Genomic DNA, 15,500 nt, shown 5'->3' on the forward strand with positions numbered 1-15,500 from the left:
TTTGGATATCACATCTCTTGCTATAGGAAGGGTCTCAGGATTGGAATGGGTAGGAGTTGGATATTACTTTCTTGCTATAGGAGGGGTCTCATGTTTGGAATGGGAAGGAGTTGGATATCACATATGCTATAGTTAGTGTCTCAGGTTTGGAACGGGAAGGAGTTGGATATCACATCTCATGTTATAGGAAGGGTCTCAGGCTTGGTATAAGCATTGAGATATCACATCTCTGCTATCGGAAGCGGCTCAGGATTGGAATGGGAAGGAGTTGGATATCCCATCTCATGTTATTGGAAGAGTCTCTGGTTTGGTAGAATCATTGAGATATCACAACGCATGCTGTAGGAAGGGTCAAAGGATTGGCACGGGATGGACTTGGATATCACATCTCATGCTATAGGTAGGCTCTCAGGTTTGGTATAAGCATTGAGATATCACATCTCATGCTATAGGAAGGGTCTCAGGATTGGAATGGGAAGGAATTGGATATCACATCTCATGCTATAGGAAGGGTCTCAGATTTGGTATAAGCATTGAGATATCACATCTCATGCTAAAGGAAGAGTCTCAGGATTGGAATGTGAAGGATTTGGATATCACATCTCATGCTAAAGGAAGGGTCTCAGGTTTGGTAGAAGCATTGAGATATCACGTCGCTGCTATCGGAAGGGTCTCAGGATTGGATTGGGAAGGAGTTGGATATCCCTTCTCATGCTATAGGAAGGGTCTCAGGATTTGAATGGCAAGGAGTTGGATATCACATCTCATGCCATAGGAAGGGTCTCAGGTTTGGTATAAGCATTGAGATATCACATCTCTGCTATCGGAAGGGTCTCAGGATTGGATTGGGAAGGAGTTGGATATCCCTTCTCATGCTATAGGAAGTGTCTCAGGTTGGAATGGGAAGGAGTTGGATATCACATCTCATGCTATAGGAAGGGTCTCAGGTTTGGTATAAGCATTGAGATATCACATCTCATGCTATAGGACGGGTCTCAGGATTGTAATGGAAGGAGTTGGATATCACATCTCATGTTATAGGAAGGATCTCAGGTTTGGTATTAGAATCATTGAGACATCACATCTCATGCTATAGGAAGGGTCTCAGGGTTGGAATGGGAAGGAGTTGGATATCACAACTCATCCAATAGGAAGGGTCTCAGGTTTGGAATGGGAAGGAATTGGATATCACATCTCATGTTATAGGAAGGATCTCAGGTTTGGTATTAGAAGCATTGAGATATCACATCTCATGCTATAGGAAGGGTCTCAGGATTGGAATGTGAAGGATTTGGATATCACATCTCATGCTAAAGGAAGGGTCTCAGGTTTGGTAGAAGCATTGAGATATCACGTCTCTGCTATCGGAAGGGTCTCAGGATTGGATTGGGAAGGAGTTGGATATCCCTTTTCATGCTATAGGAAGGGTCTCAGGATTTGAATGGCAAGGAGTTGGATATCACATCTCATGCCACAGGAAGGGTCTCAGGTTTGGTTTAAGCATTGAGATATCACATCTCTGCTATCGGAAGGGTCTCAGGATTGGATTGGGAAGGAGTTGGATATCCCTTCTCATGCTATAGGAAGTGTCTCAGGTTGGAATGGGAAGGAGTTGGATATCACATCTCATGTTATAGGAAGGGTCTCAGGATTGGAATGGGAAGGATTTGGATATCACATCTCTTGCTATAGGAAGGGTCTCAGGATTGGAATGGGTAGGAGTTGGATATTACTTTCTTGCTATAGGAAGGGTCTCATGTTTGGAATGGGAAGGAGTTGGATATCACATATGCTATAGTTAGTGTCTCAGGTTCGGAACGGGAAGGAGTTGGATATCACATCTCATGTTATAGGAAGGGTCTCAGGTTTGGTATAAGCATTGAGATATCACATCTCTGCTATCGGAAGCGGCTCAGGATTTGAATGGGAAGGAGTTGGATATCCCATCTCATGTTATAGGAAGAGTCTCTGGTTTGGTATTAGAATCATTGAGATATCACATCGCATGCTGTAGGAAGGGTCTAAGGATTGGAATGGGGTGGACTTGGATATCACATCTCATGCTATAGGTAGGCTCTCAGTTTTGGTATAAGCATTGAGATATCACATCTCATGCTATAGGAAGGGTCTCAGGATTGGAATGGGAAGGAATTGGATATCACATCTCATGCTATAGGAAGGGTCTCAGATTTGGTATAAGCATTGAGATATCACATCTCATGCTAAAGGAAGGGTCTCAGGATTGGAATGGGAAGGAGTTGTATATGACATCTCAGGCCATAGGAAGGTTCTCAGGTTTGGTATAAGCATTGAGATATCACATCTCTGCTATCGGAAAGGTCTCAGGATTGGAATGGGAAGGAGTTGGATATCCCATCTCATGTTATAGGAAGGGTCTCAGGTTTGGTATTAGAAGCATAGAGATATCACATCTCATGCTATAGGAAGGGTCTCAGGATTGGAATGGGAAGGACTTGGATGTCACATCTCATGCTATAGGGAGGGTCTCAAGTTTGATATTAGAAGCATTGAGATAACAAATCTCATGATATCGGAAGGGTCTCAGGATTGGAATGGGAAGGAGTTGGATATCACATCTCATGATAAAGGAAGGGTCTAAGGTTTGGAAGGGGAAGGATTTGGATATCACATCTCATGTTATAGGACGGGTCTCAGGTTTGGTATTAGAAGCATTGAGATATCAAGTCTCATGGTATACGAAGGGTCTCAGAATTGGAATGGGAAGGAGTTGGATATCACACCTCAAGCTATAGGAAGGGTCTCAGGATTGGAATGGGAAGGAGTTTGATATCACATCTCATGCCATAGTATGGGTCTCAGGTTTGGTAGAAGCATTGGGATATCACATCTCATGCTATCGAAAGGGTATCAGTATTGGATTTGGAAGAAGTTGGATATCCCATCTCATGCTATAGGAAGGGTCTCAGGTTGGAATGGGAAGGAGTTGGATATCACATTTCATGTTATAGGAAGGGTCTCAGGATTGGAATGGGAAGGACTTGGATATCATATCTCATGCTATAGGACGGGTCTCAGGTTTGTTATTAGAATCATTGAGATATCATATTGCATGCTGTAGGAAGGGTCTAAGGATTGGAATGGGAAGGACCTGGATATCACATCTCATGCTATAGATAGGCTCTTAGGTTTGGAAAGGGAAGGAGTTGGATATCACATCTCATGTTATAGGATGGATCTCAGGTTTGGTATTAGAAGTATTGAGATATCACATCTCAAGTTATCGGAAGGATCTCAGGTTTGGTATTAGAAGTATTGAGATATCACATCTCATGCTATAGGAAGGGTCTCAGGATTGGAATGGGAAGGAGTTGGATATCACATCTCATGCTAAAGGAAGGGTCTCAGGTTTGGTAGAAGCATTGAGATATCACATCTCATGCTATAGGAAGGGTCTCAGGATTGGAATGGGAAGGACTTAGATATCACATATCATGCTATAGGGAGGGTCTCAGTTTTGATATTAGAAGCATTGAGATATCACATCTCATGCTATCGGAAGTGTCTCAGGATTGGAATGGGAAGGATATCACATCTCATGCTAAAGGAAGGGTCTCAGGTTTGGAACGGGAAGGAGTTAAATTTCACATCTCATGTTATAGGAAGGGTCTCAGGTTTGGTATAAACATTGAGATATCACATCTCTGCTATCGGAAGTGTCTCAGGATTGGCATGGGAAGGAGTTGGATATCCCATCTCATGTTATAGGACGGGTCTCAGGTTTGTTATTAGAATCATTGAGATATCATATTGCATGCTGTAGGAAGGGTCTAAGGGTTGGAATGTGAAGGACTTGGATATCACATCTCATGCTATAGATAGGCTCTTAGGTTTGGAAAGGGAAGGAGTTGGATATCACATTTCATGTTAGAGGAAGGATCTCAGGTTTGGTATTAGAAGCATTGAGATATCACTTCTCATGCTATAGGAAGGGTCTCAGGATTGGAATGGGAAGGAGTTGGATATCACATCTCATGCTATAGGAAGGGTCTCAGGTTTGGTATAAGCATTGAGATATCACATCTCATGCTATAGGACGGGTCTCAGGATTGGAATGGAAGGAGTTGGATATCACATCTCATGTTATAGGAAGGATCTCAGGTTTGGTATTAGAAGCATTGAGACATCACATCTCATGCTATAGGAAGGGTCTCAGGGTTGGAATGGGAAGGAGTTGGATATCACATCTCATCCAATAGGAAGGGTCTCAGGTTTGGAATGGGAAGTAATTGGATATCACATCTCATGTTATAGGAAGGATCTCAGGTTTGGTATTAGAAGCATTGAGATATCAAATCTCATGCTATAGGAAGGGTCTCAGGATTGGAATGTGAAGGATTTGGATATCACATCTCATGCTAAAGGAAGGGTCTCAGGTTTGGTAGAAGCATTGAGATATCACGTCTCTGCTATCGGAAGGGTCTTAGGATTGGATTGGGAAGGAGTTGGATATCCCTTTTCATGCTATAGGAAGGGTCTCAGGTTTGGTATAAGCATTGAGATATCACATCTCTGCTATCGGAAGGGTCTCAGGATTGGATTGGGAAGGAGTTGGATATCCCTTCTCATGCCTTCTCATGCTATAGGAAGTGTCTCAGGTCTAAGTCCTTCCCATTCCAATCCTGAGACCCTTCCTATAGCATGAGATGTGATATCTCAATGCTTCTACCAAACCTGAGACCCTTCCTTTAGCATGAGATGTGATATCCAACTCCTTCCCATTCCAATCCTGAGACCCTTCCTATAGCATGAGATGTGATATCTCAATACTTCTAATACCAAACCTGAGATCCTTCCGATAACTTGAGATGTGATATCTCAATACTTCTAATACCAAACCTGAGATCCATCCTATAACATGAGATGTGATATCCAACTCCTTCCCTTTCCAAACCTAAGAGCCTATCTATAGCATGAGATGTGATATCCAGGTCCTTCCCATTCCAATCCTTAGACCCTTCCTACAGCATGCAATATGATATCTCAATGATTCTAATAACAAACCTGAGACCCGTCCTATAGCATGAGATATGATATCCAAGTCCTTCCCATTCCAATCCTGAGACCCTTCCTATAACATGAAATGTGATATCCAACTCCTTCCCATTCCAACCTGAGACCCTTCCTATAGCATGAGATGGGATATCCAACTTCTTCCAAATCCAATACTGATACCCTTTCGATAGCATGAGATGTGATATCCCAATGCTTCTACCAAACCTGAGACCCATACTATGGCATGAGATGTGATATCAAACTCCTTCCCATTCCAATCCTGAGACCCTTCCTATAGCTTGAGGTGTGATATCCAACTCCTTCCCATTCCAATTCTGAGACCCTTCGTATACCATGAGACTTGATATCTCAATGCTTCTAATACCAAACCTGAGACCCGTCCTATAACATGAGATGTGATATCCAAATCCTTCCCCTTCCAAACCTTAGACCCTTCCTTTATCATGAGATGTGATATCCAACTCCTTCCCATTCCAATCCTGAGACCCTTCCGATATCATGAGATTTGTTATCTCAATGCTTCTAATATCAAACTTGAGACCCTCCCTATAGCATGAGATGTGACATCCAAGTCCTTCCCATTCCAATCCTGAGACCCTTCCTATAGCATGAGATGTGATATCTCTATGCTTCTAATACCAAACCTGAGACCCTTCCTATAACATGAGATGGGATATCCAACTCCTTCCCATTCCAATCCTGAGACCTTTCCGATAGCAGAGATGTGATATCTCAATGCTTATACCAAACCTGAGAACCTTCCTATGGCCTGAGATGTCATATACAACTCCTTCCCATTCCAATCCTGAGACCCTTCCTTTAGCATGAGATGTGATATCTCAATGCTTATACCAAATCTGAGACCCTTCCTATAGCATGAGATGTGATATCCAATTCCTTCCCATTCCAATCCTGAGACCCTTCCTATAGCATGAGATGTGATATCTCAATGCTTATACCAAAACTGAGAGCCTACCTATAGCATGAGATGTGATATCCAAGTCCACCCCATTCCAATCCTTAGACCCTTCCTACAGCATGCGATGTGATATCTCAATGATTCTAATACCAAACCAGAGACTCTTCCTATAACATGAGATGGGATATCCAACTCCTTCCCATTCAAATCCTGAGCCGCTTCCGATAGCAGAGATGTGATATCTCAATGCTTATACCAAACCTGAGACCCTTCCTATAACATGAGATGTGATATCCAACTCCTTCCCGTTCCGAACCTGAGACACTAACTATAGCATATGTGATATCCAACTCCTTCCCATTCCAAACATGAGACCCTTCCTATAGCAAGAAAGTAATATCCAACTCCTACCCATTCCAATCCTGAGACCCTTCCTATAGCAAGAGATGTGATATCCAAATCCTTCCCATTCCAATCCTGAGACCCTTCCTATAACATGAGATGTGATATCCAACTCCTTCCCATTCCAACCTGAGACACTTCCTATAGCATGAGAAGGGATATCCAACTCCTTCCCAATCCAATCCTGAGACCCTTCCGATAGCAGAGATGTGATATCTCAATGCTTAAACCAAACCTGAGACCCTTCCTGTGGCATGAGATGTGATATCCAACTCCTTGCCATTCAAATCCTGAGACCCTTCCTATAGCATGAAAAGGGATATCCAACTCCTTCCCAATCCAATCCTGAGACCCTTCCGATAGCAGAGACGTGATATCTCAATGCTTCTACCAAACCTGAGACCCTTCCTTTAGCATGAGATGTGATATCCAAATCCTTCACATTCCAATCCTGAGACCCTTCCTATAGCATGAGATGTGATATCTCAATGCTTCTAATACCAAACCTGAGATCCTTCCTATAACATGAGATGTGATATCCAATTCCTTCCCATTCCAAACCTGAGACCCTTCCTATTGGATGAGTTGTGATATCCAACTCCTTCCCATTCCAACCCTGAGACCCTTCCTATAGCATGAGATGTGATGTCTCAATGATTCTAATACCAAACCTGAGATCCTTCCTATAACATGAGATGTGATATCCAACTCCTTCCATTACAATCCTGAGACCCGTCCTATAGCATGAGATGTGATATCTCAATGCTTATACCAAACCTGAGACCCTTCCTATAGCATGAGATGTGATATCCAACTCCTTCCCATTCCAACCTGAGACACTTCCTATAGCATGAGAAGGGATATCCAACTCCTTCCCAATCCAATCCTGAGACCCTTCCGATAGCAGAGATGTGATATCTCAATGCTTATACCAAACCTGAGACCCTTCCTATGGCATGAGATGTGATATCCAACTCCTTGCCATTCAAATCCTGAGACCCTTCCTATAGCATGAGAAGGGATATCCAACTCCTTCCCAATCCAATCCTGAGACCCTTCCGATAGCAGCGACGTGATATCTCAATGCTTCTACCAAACCTGAGACCCTTCCTTTAGCATGAGATGTGATATCCAAATCCTTCACATTCCAATCCTGAGACTCTTCCTTTAGCATGAGATGTGATATCTCAATGCTTATACCAAATCTGAGACCCTTCCTATAGCATGAGATGTGATATCCAATTCCTTCCCATTCCAATCCTGAGACCCTTCCTATAGCATGAGATGTGATATCTCAATGCTTATACCAAACCTGAGAGCCTACCTATAGCATGAGATGTGATATCCAAGTCCATCCCATTCCAATCCTTTGACCCTTCCTACAGCATGCGTTGTGATATCTCAATGATTCTACCAAACCAGAGACTCTTCCAATAACATGAGATGGGATATCCAACTCCTTCCCATTCCAATCCTGAGCCGCTTCCGATAGCAGAGATGTGATATCTCAATGCTTATACCAAGCCTGAGACCCTTCCTATAACATGAGATGTGATATCCAACTCCTTCCCGTTCCAAACCTGAGACACTAACTATAGCATATGTGATATCCAACTCCTTCCCATTCCAAACATGAGACCCCTCCTATAGCAAGAAAGTAATATCCAACTCCTACCCTTTCCAATCCTGAGACCCTTCCTATAGCAAGAGATGTGATATCCAAATCCTTCCCATTCCAATCCTGAGACCCTTCCTATAACATGAGATGTGATATCCAACTCCTTCCCATTCCAACCTGAGACACTTCCTATAGCATGAGAAGGGATATCCAACTCCTTCCCAATCCAATCCTGAGACCCTTCCGATAGCAGAGATGTGATATCTCAATGCTTATACCAAACCTGAGACCCTTCCTATGGCATGAGATGTGATATCCAACTCCTTCCCAATCCAATCCTGAGACCCTTCCGATAGCAGAGACGTGATATCTCAATGCTTCTACCAAACCTGAGACCCTTCCTTTAGCATGAGATGTGATATCCAAATCCTTCACATTCCAATCCTGAGACCCTTCCTATAGCATGAGATGTGATATTTCAATGCTTCTAATACCAAACCTGAGATCCTTCCTATTACATGAGATGTGATATCCAATTCCTTCCCATTCCAAACCTGAGACCCTTCCTATTGGATGAGATGTGATATCCAACTCCTTCCCATTCCAACCCTGAGACCCTTCCTATAGCATGAGATGTGATGTCTCAATGCTTCTAATACCAAACCTGAGATCCTTCCTATAACATGAGATGTGATATCCAACTCCTTCCATTCCAATCCTGAGACCCGTCCTATAGCATGAGATGTGATATCTCAATGCTTATACCAAACCTGAGACCCTTCCTATAGCATGAGATGTGATATCCAACTGCTTCCCATTCCAATCCTGAGACCCTTCCTATAGCATGAGATGTGATATCTCAATGCTTCTAATACCAAACCTGAGATCCTTCCTCTAACATGAAATGTGATATCCAACTCCTTCCCTTTCCAAACCTAAGAGCCTATCTATAGCATGAGATGTGATATCCAAGTCCTTCCCATTCCAACCCTTAGACCCTTCCTACAGCATGCAATATGATATCTCAATGATTCTAATAACAAACCTGAGACCCGTCCTATAACATGAGATGGGATATCCAACTCCTTCCCATTCCAATCCTGAGACACTTCCGATAGCAGAGATGTGATATCTCAATGCTTATACCAAACCTGAGACCCTTCCTATAACATGAGATGTGATATCCAAATCCTTCCCGTTCCAAACCTGAGACCCTTCCTTTAGCATGAGATGTGATATCCAGCACCTTCCCATTCCAATCCTGAGACACTTCCTATAGCATGAGATGTGATATCTCAATGCTTCTAATATCAAAACTGAGACCCTCCCTATAGCATGATATGTGATATCTAAGTCCTTCCCATTCCAATCCTGAGACCCTCCCTATAGCATGAGATGTGATATCCAACTCCTTCCCATTCCAATCCTGAGACCCTTCCTATAGCATGAGATATGATATCTCAATACTTCTAATACCAAACGTGAGATCCTTCTGATAACATGAGATGTGATATCCAAATCCTTCCCCTTCCAATCCTGAGACCCTCCCTTTAGCATGAGATGTGATATCCAACTCCTTCCTATTCCAATCCTGAGACACTTCCGATAGCAGAGATGTGATATCTCAATGCTTATACCAAACCTGAGACCCTTCCTATAACATGAGATGTGATATCCAAATCCTTCCCGTTCCAAACCTGAGACCCTTCCTTTAGCATGAGATGTGATATCCAGCACCTTCCCATTCCAATCCTGAGACACTTCCTATAGCATGAGATGTGATATCTCAATGCTTCTAATATCAAAACTGAGACCCTCCCTATAGCATGATATGTGATATCTAAGTCCTTCCCATTCCAATCCTGAGACCCTCCCTATAGCATGAGATGTGATATCCAACTCCTTCCCATTCCAATCCTGAGACCCTTCCTATAGCATGAGATATGATATCTCAATACTTCTAATACCAAACCTGAGATCCTTCCGATAGCATGAGATGTGATATCTCAATGCTTCTAATACCAAACCTGAGATCCTTCCTATAACATGAGATGTGATATCCAAATCCTTCCCCTTCCAAACCTGAGACCCTCCCTTTAGCATGAGATGTGATATCCAACTCCTTCCCATTCCATTCCTAAGACCCTTCTGATAGCATGAGATGTGATATCTCAATGCCTCTAATACCAAACCTGAGATCCTACCTCTAACATGAAATGTGATATCCAACTATTTCCCCTTCCAAACCTGAGAGCCTTCCTATAGCATGAGATGTGATATCCAAGTCCTTCCCATTCCAATCCTGAGACCCTTCCTATAGCTTGAGATGTGATATCCAACTCCTTCCCATTCCAATTCTGAGACCCTTCCTATACTATGAGACTTGATATCTCAATGCTTCTAATACAAACGTGAGACCCGTAATATAACATGAGATGTGATATCCAAATCCTTCCCCTTCCAAACCTTAGACCCTTCCTTTATCATGAGATGTGATATCCAACTCCTTCCCATTCCAATCCTGAGACCCTTCCGATATCATGAGATGTGATATCTCAAAGCTTCTAATATCAAACTTGAGACCCTCCCTATAGCATGAGATGTGATATCCAAGTCCTTCCCATTCCAATCCTGAGACCCTTCCTATAGCTTGAGGTGTGATATCCAACTCCTTCCCATTCCAATTCTGAGACCCTTCTTATACCATGAGACTTGATATCTCAATGCTTCTAATACCAAACCTGAGACCCGTCCTATAACATGAGATGTGATATCCAAATCCTTCCCCTTCCAAACCTTAGACCCTTCCTTTATCATGAGATGTGATATCCAACTCCTTCCCATTCCAATCCTGAGACCCTTCCGATATCATGAGATTTGTTATCTCAATGCTTCTAATATCAAACTTGAGACCCTCCCTAAAGCATGAGATGTGACATCCAAGTCCTTCCCATTCCAATCCCGAGACCCTTCCTATAACATGAGATGTGATATCCAACTCCTTCCCATTCCAACCTGAGACACTTCCTATAGCATGAGAAGGGATATCTAACTCCTTCCCAATCCAATCCTGAGACCCTTCCGATAGCAGAGATGTGATATCTGAATGCTTATACCAAACCTGAGACCCTTCCTATGGCATGAGATGTGATATCCAACTCCTTGCCATTCAAATCCTGAGACCCTTCCTATAGCATGAGATGTGATATCTCTATGCTTCTAATACCAAACCTGAGACCCTTCCTATAACATGAGATGGGATATCCAACTCCTTCCCATTCCAATCCTGAGACCCTTCCGATAGCAGAGATGTGATATCTCAATGCTTATACCAAACCTGAGAACCTTCCTATGGCCTGAGATGTCATATACAACTCCTTCCCATTCCAATCCTGAGACCCTTCCTTTAGCATGAGATGTGATATCTCAATGCTTATACCAAATCTGAGACCCTTCCTATAGCATGAGATGTGATATCCAATTCCTTCCCATTCCAATCCTGAGACCCTTCCTATAGCATGAGATGTGATATCTCAATGCTTATACCAAACCTGAGAGCCTACCTATAGCATGAGATGTGATATCCAAGTCCATCCCATTCCAATCCTTAGACCCTTCCTACAGCATGCAATGTGATATCTCAATGATTCTAATACCAAACCAGAGACTCTTCCTATAACATGAGATGGGATATCCAACTCCTTCCCATTCCAATCCTGAGCCGCTTCCGATAGCAGAGATGTGATATCTCAATGCTTATACCAAACCTGAGACCCTTCCTATAGCAAGAGATGTGATATCCAAATCCTTCCCATTCCAATCCTGAGACCCTTCCTATAACATGAGATGTGATATCCAACTCCTTCCCATTCCAACCTGAGACACTTCCTATAGCATGAGAAGGGATATCCAACTCCTTCCCAATCCAATCCTGAGACCCTTCCGATAGCAGAGATGTGATATCTCAATGCTTATACCAAACCTGAGACCCTTCCTATGGCATGAGATGTGATATCCAACTCCTTCCCAATCCAATCCTGAGACCCTTCCGATAGCAGAGACGTGATATCTCAATGCTTCTACCAAACCTGAGACCCTTCCTTTAGCATGAGATGTGATATCCAAATCCTTCACATTCCAATCCTGAGACCCTTCCTATAGCATGAGATGTGATATCTCAATGCTTCTAATACCAAACCTGAGATCCTTCCTATAACATGAGATGTGATATCCAATTCCTTCCCATTCCAAACCTGAGACCCTTCCTATTGGATGAGATGTGATATCCAACTCCTTCCCATTCCAACCCTGAGACCCTTCCTATAGCATGAGATGTGATGTCTCAATGCTTCTAATACCAAACCTGAGATCCTTCCTATAACATGAGATGTGATATCCAACTCCTTCCATTCCAATCCTGAGACCCGTCCTATAGCATGAGATGTGATATCTCAATGCTTATACCAAACCTGAGACCCTTCCTATAGCATGAGATGTGATATCCAACTGCTTCCCATTCCAATCCTGAGACCCTTCCTATAGCATGAGATGTGATATCTCAATGCTTCTAATACCAAACCTGAGATCCTTCCTCTAACATGAAATGTGATATCCAACTCCTTCCCCTTCCAAACCTAAGAGCCTATCTATAGCATGAGATGTGATATCCAAGTCCTTCCCATTCCAACCCTTAGACCCTTCCTACAGCATGCAATATGATATCTCAATGATTCTAATAACAAACCTGAGACCCGTCCTATAACATGAGATGGGATATCCAACTCCTTCCCATTCCAATCCTGAGACACTTCCGATAGCAGAGATGTGATATCTCAATGCTTATACCAAACCTGAGACCCTTCCTATAACATGAGATGTGATATCCAAATCCTTCCCGTTCCAAACCTGAGACCCTTCCTTTAGCATGAGATGTGATATCCAGCACCTTCCCATTCCAATCCTGAGACACTTCCTATAGCATGAGATGTGATATCTCAATGCTTCTAATATCAAAACTGAGACCCTCCCTATAGCATGAGATGTGATATCTAAGTCCTTCCCATTCCAATCCTGAGACCCTGCCTATAGCATGAGATGTGATATCCAACTCCTTCCCATTCCAATCCTGAGACCCTTCCTATAGCATGAGATATGATATCTCAATACTTCTAATACCAAACGTGAGATCCTTCCGATAACATGAGATGTGATATCCAAATCCTTCCCCTTCCAATCCTGAGACCCTCCCTTTAGCATGAGATGTGATATCCAACTCCTTCCTATTCCAATCCTGAGACTCTTCTGATAGCATGAGATGTGATATCTCAATGCTTCTAATACCAAACTTGAGATCCTTCCGATAGCATGAGATGTGATATCTCAATGCTTCTAATACCAAACCTGAGATCCTTCCTATAACATGAGATGTGATATCCAAATCCTTCCCCTTCCAAACCTGAGACCCTCCCTTTAGCATGAGATGTGATATCCAACTCCTTCCCATTCCATTCCTAAGACCCTTCTGATAGCATGAGATGTGATATCTCAATGCCTCTAATACCAAACCTGAGATCCTACCTCTAACATGAAATGTGATATCCAACTATTTCCCCTTCCAAACCTGAGAGCCTTCCTATAGCATGAGATGTGATATCCAAGTCCTTCCCATTCCAATCCTGAGACCCTTCCTATAGCTTGAGATGTGATATCCAACTCCTTCCCATTCCAATTCTGAGACCCTTCCTATACTATGAGACTTGATATCTCAATGCTTCTAATACAAACGTGAGACCCGTAATATAACATGAGATGTGATATCCAAATCCTTCCCCTTCCAAACCTTAGACCCTTCCTTTATCATGAGATGTGATATCCAACTCCTTCCCATTCCAATCCTGAGACCCTTCCGATATCATGAGATGTGATATCTCAAAGCTTCTAATATCAAACTTGAGACCCTCCCTATAGCATGAGATGTGATATCCAAGTCCTTCCCATTCCAATCCTGAGACCCTTCCTATAGCTTGAGGTGTGATATCCAACTCCTTCCCATTCCAATTCTGAGACCCTTCTTATACCATGAGACTTGATATCTCAATGCTTCTAATACCAAACCTGAGACCCGTCCTATAACATGAGATGTGATATCCAAATCCTTCCCCTTCCAAACCTTAGACCCTTCCTTTATCATGAGATGTGATATCCAACTCCTTCCCATTCCAATCCTGAGACCCTTCCGATATCATGAGATTTGTTATCTCAATGCTTCTAATATCAAACTTGAGACCCTCCCTAAAGCATGAGATGTGACATCCAAGTCCTTCCCATTCCAATCCCGAGACCCTTCCTATAACATGAAATGTGATATCCAACTCCTTCCCATTCCAACCTGAGACACTTCCTATAGCATGAGAAGGGATATCTAACTCCTTCCCAATCCAATCCTGAGACCCTTCCGATAGCAGAGATGTGATATCTGAATGCTTATACCAAACCTGAGACCCTTCCTATGGCATGAGATGTGATATCCAACTCCTTGCCATTCAAATCCTGAGACCCTTCCTATAGCATGAGATGTGATATCTCTATGCTTCTAATACCAAACCTGAGACCCTTCCTATAACATGAGATGGGATATCCAACTCCTTCCCATTCCAATCCTGAGACCCTTCCGATAGCAGAGATGTGATATCTCAATGCTTATACCAAACCTCAGAACCTTCCTATGGCCTGAGATGTCATATACAACTCCTTCCCATTCCAATCCTGAGACCCTTCCTTTAGCATGAGATGTGATATCTCAATGCTTATACCAAATCTGAGACCCTTCCTATAGCATGAGATGTGATATCCAATTCCTTCCCATTCCAATCCTGAGACCCTTCCTATAGCATGAGATGTGATATCTCAATGCTTATACCAAACCTGAGAGCCTACCTATAGCATGAGATGTGATATCCAAGTCCATCCCATTCCAATCCTTAGACCCTTCCTACAGCATGCAATGTGATATCTCAATGATTCTAATACCAAACCAGAGACTCTTCCTATAACATGAGATGGGATATCCAACTCCTTCCCATTCCAATCCTGAGCCGCTTCCGATAGCAGAGATGTGATATCTCAATGCTTATACCAAACCTGAGACCCTTCCTATAGCAAGAGATGTGATATCCAAATCCTTCCCATTCCAATCCTGAGACCCTTCCTATAACATGAGATGTGATATCCAACTCCTTCCCATTCCAACCTGAGACACTTCCTATAGCATGAGAAGGGATATCCAACTCCTTCCCAATCCAATCCTGAGACCCTTCCGATAGCAGAGATGTGATATCTCAATGCTTATACCAAACCTGAGACCCTTCCTATGGCATGAGATGTGATATCCAACTCCTTCCCAATCCAATCCTGAGACCCTTCCGATAGCAGAGACGTGATATCTCAATGCTTCTACCAAACCTGAGACCCTTCCTTTAGCATGAGATGTGATATCCAAATCCTTCA

The sequence above is a fragment of the Ambystoma mexicanum genome, chromosome 1p (genome assembly GCF_040938575.1).
Source record: "Ambystoma mexicanum isolate Mex_15411 chromosome 1p, UKY_AmexF1_1, whole genome shotgun sequence".
In the NCBI taxonomy this organism is placed as follows: Eukaryota; Metazoa; Chordata; class Amphibia; order Caudata; family Ambystomatidae; genus Ambystoma; species Ambystoma mexicanum.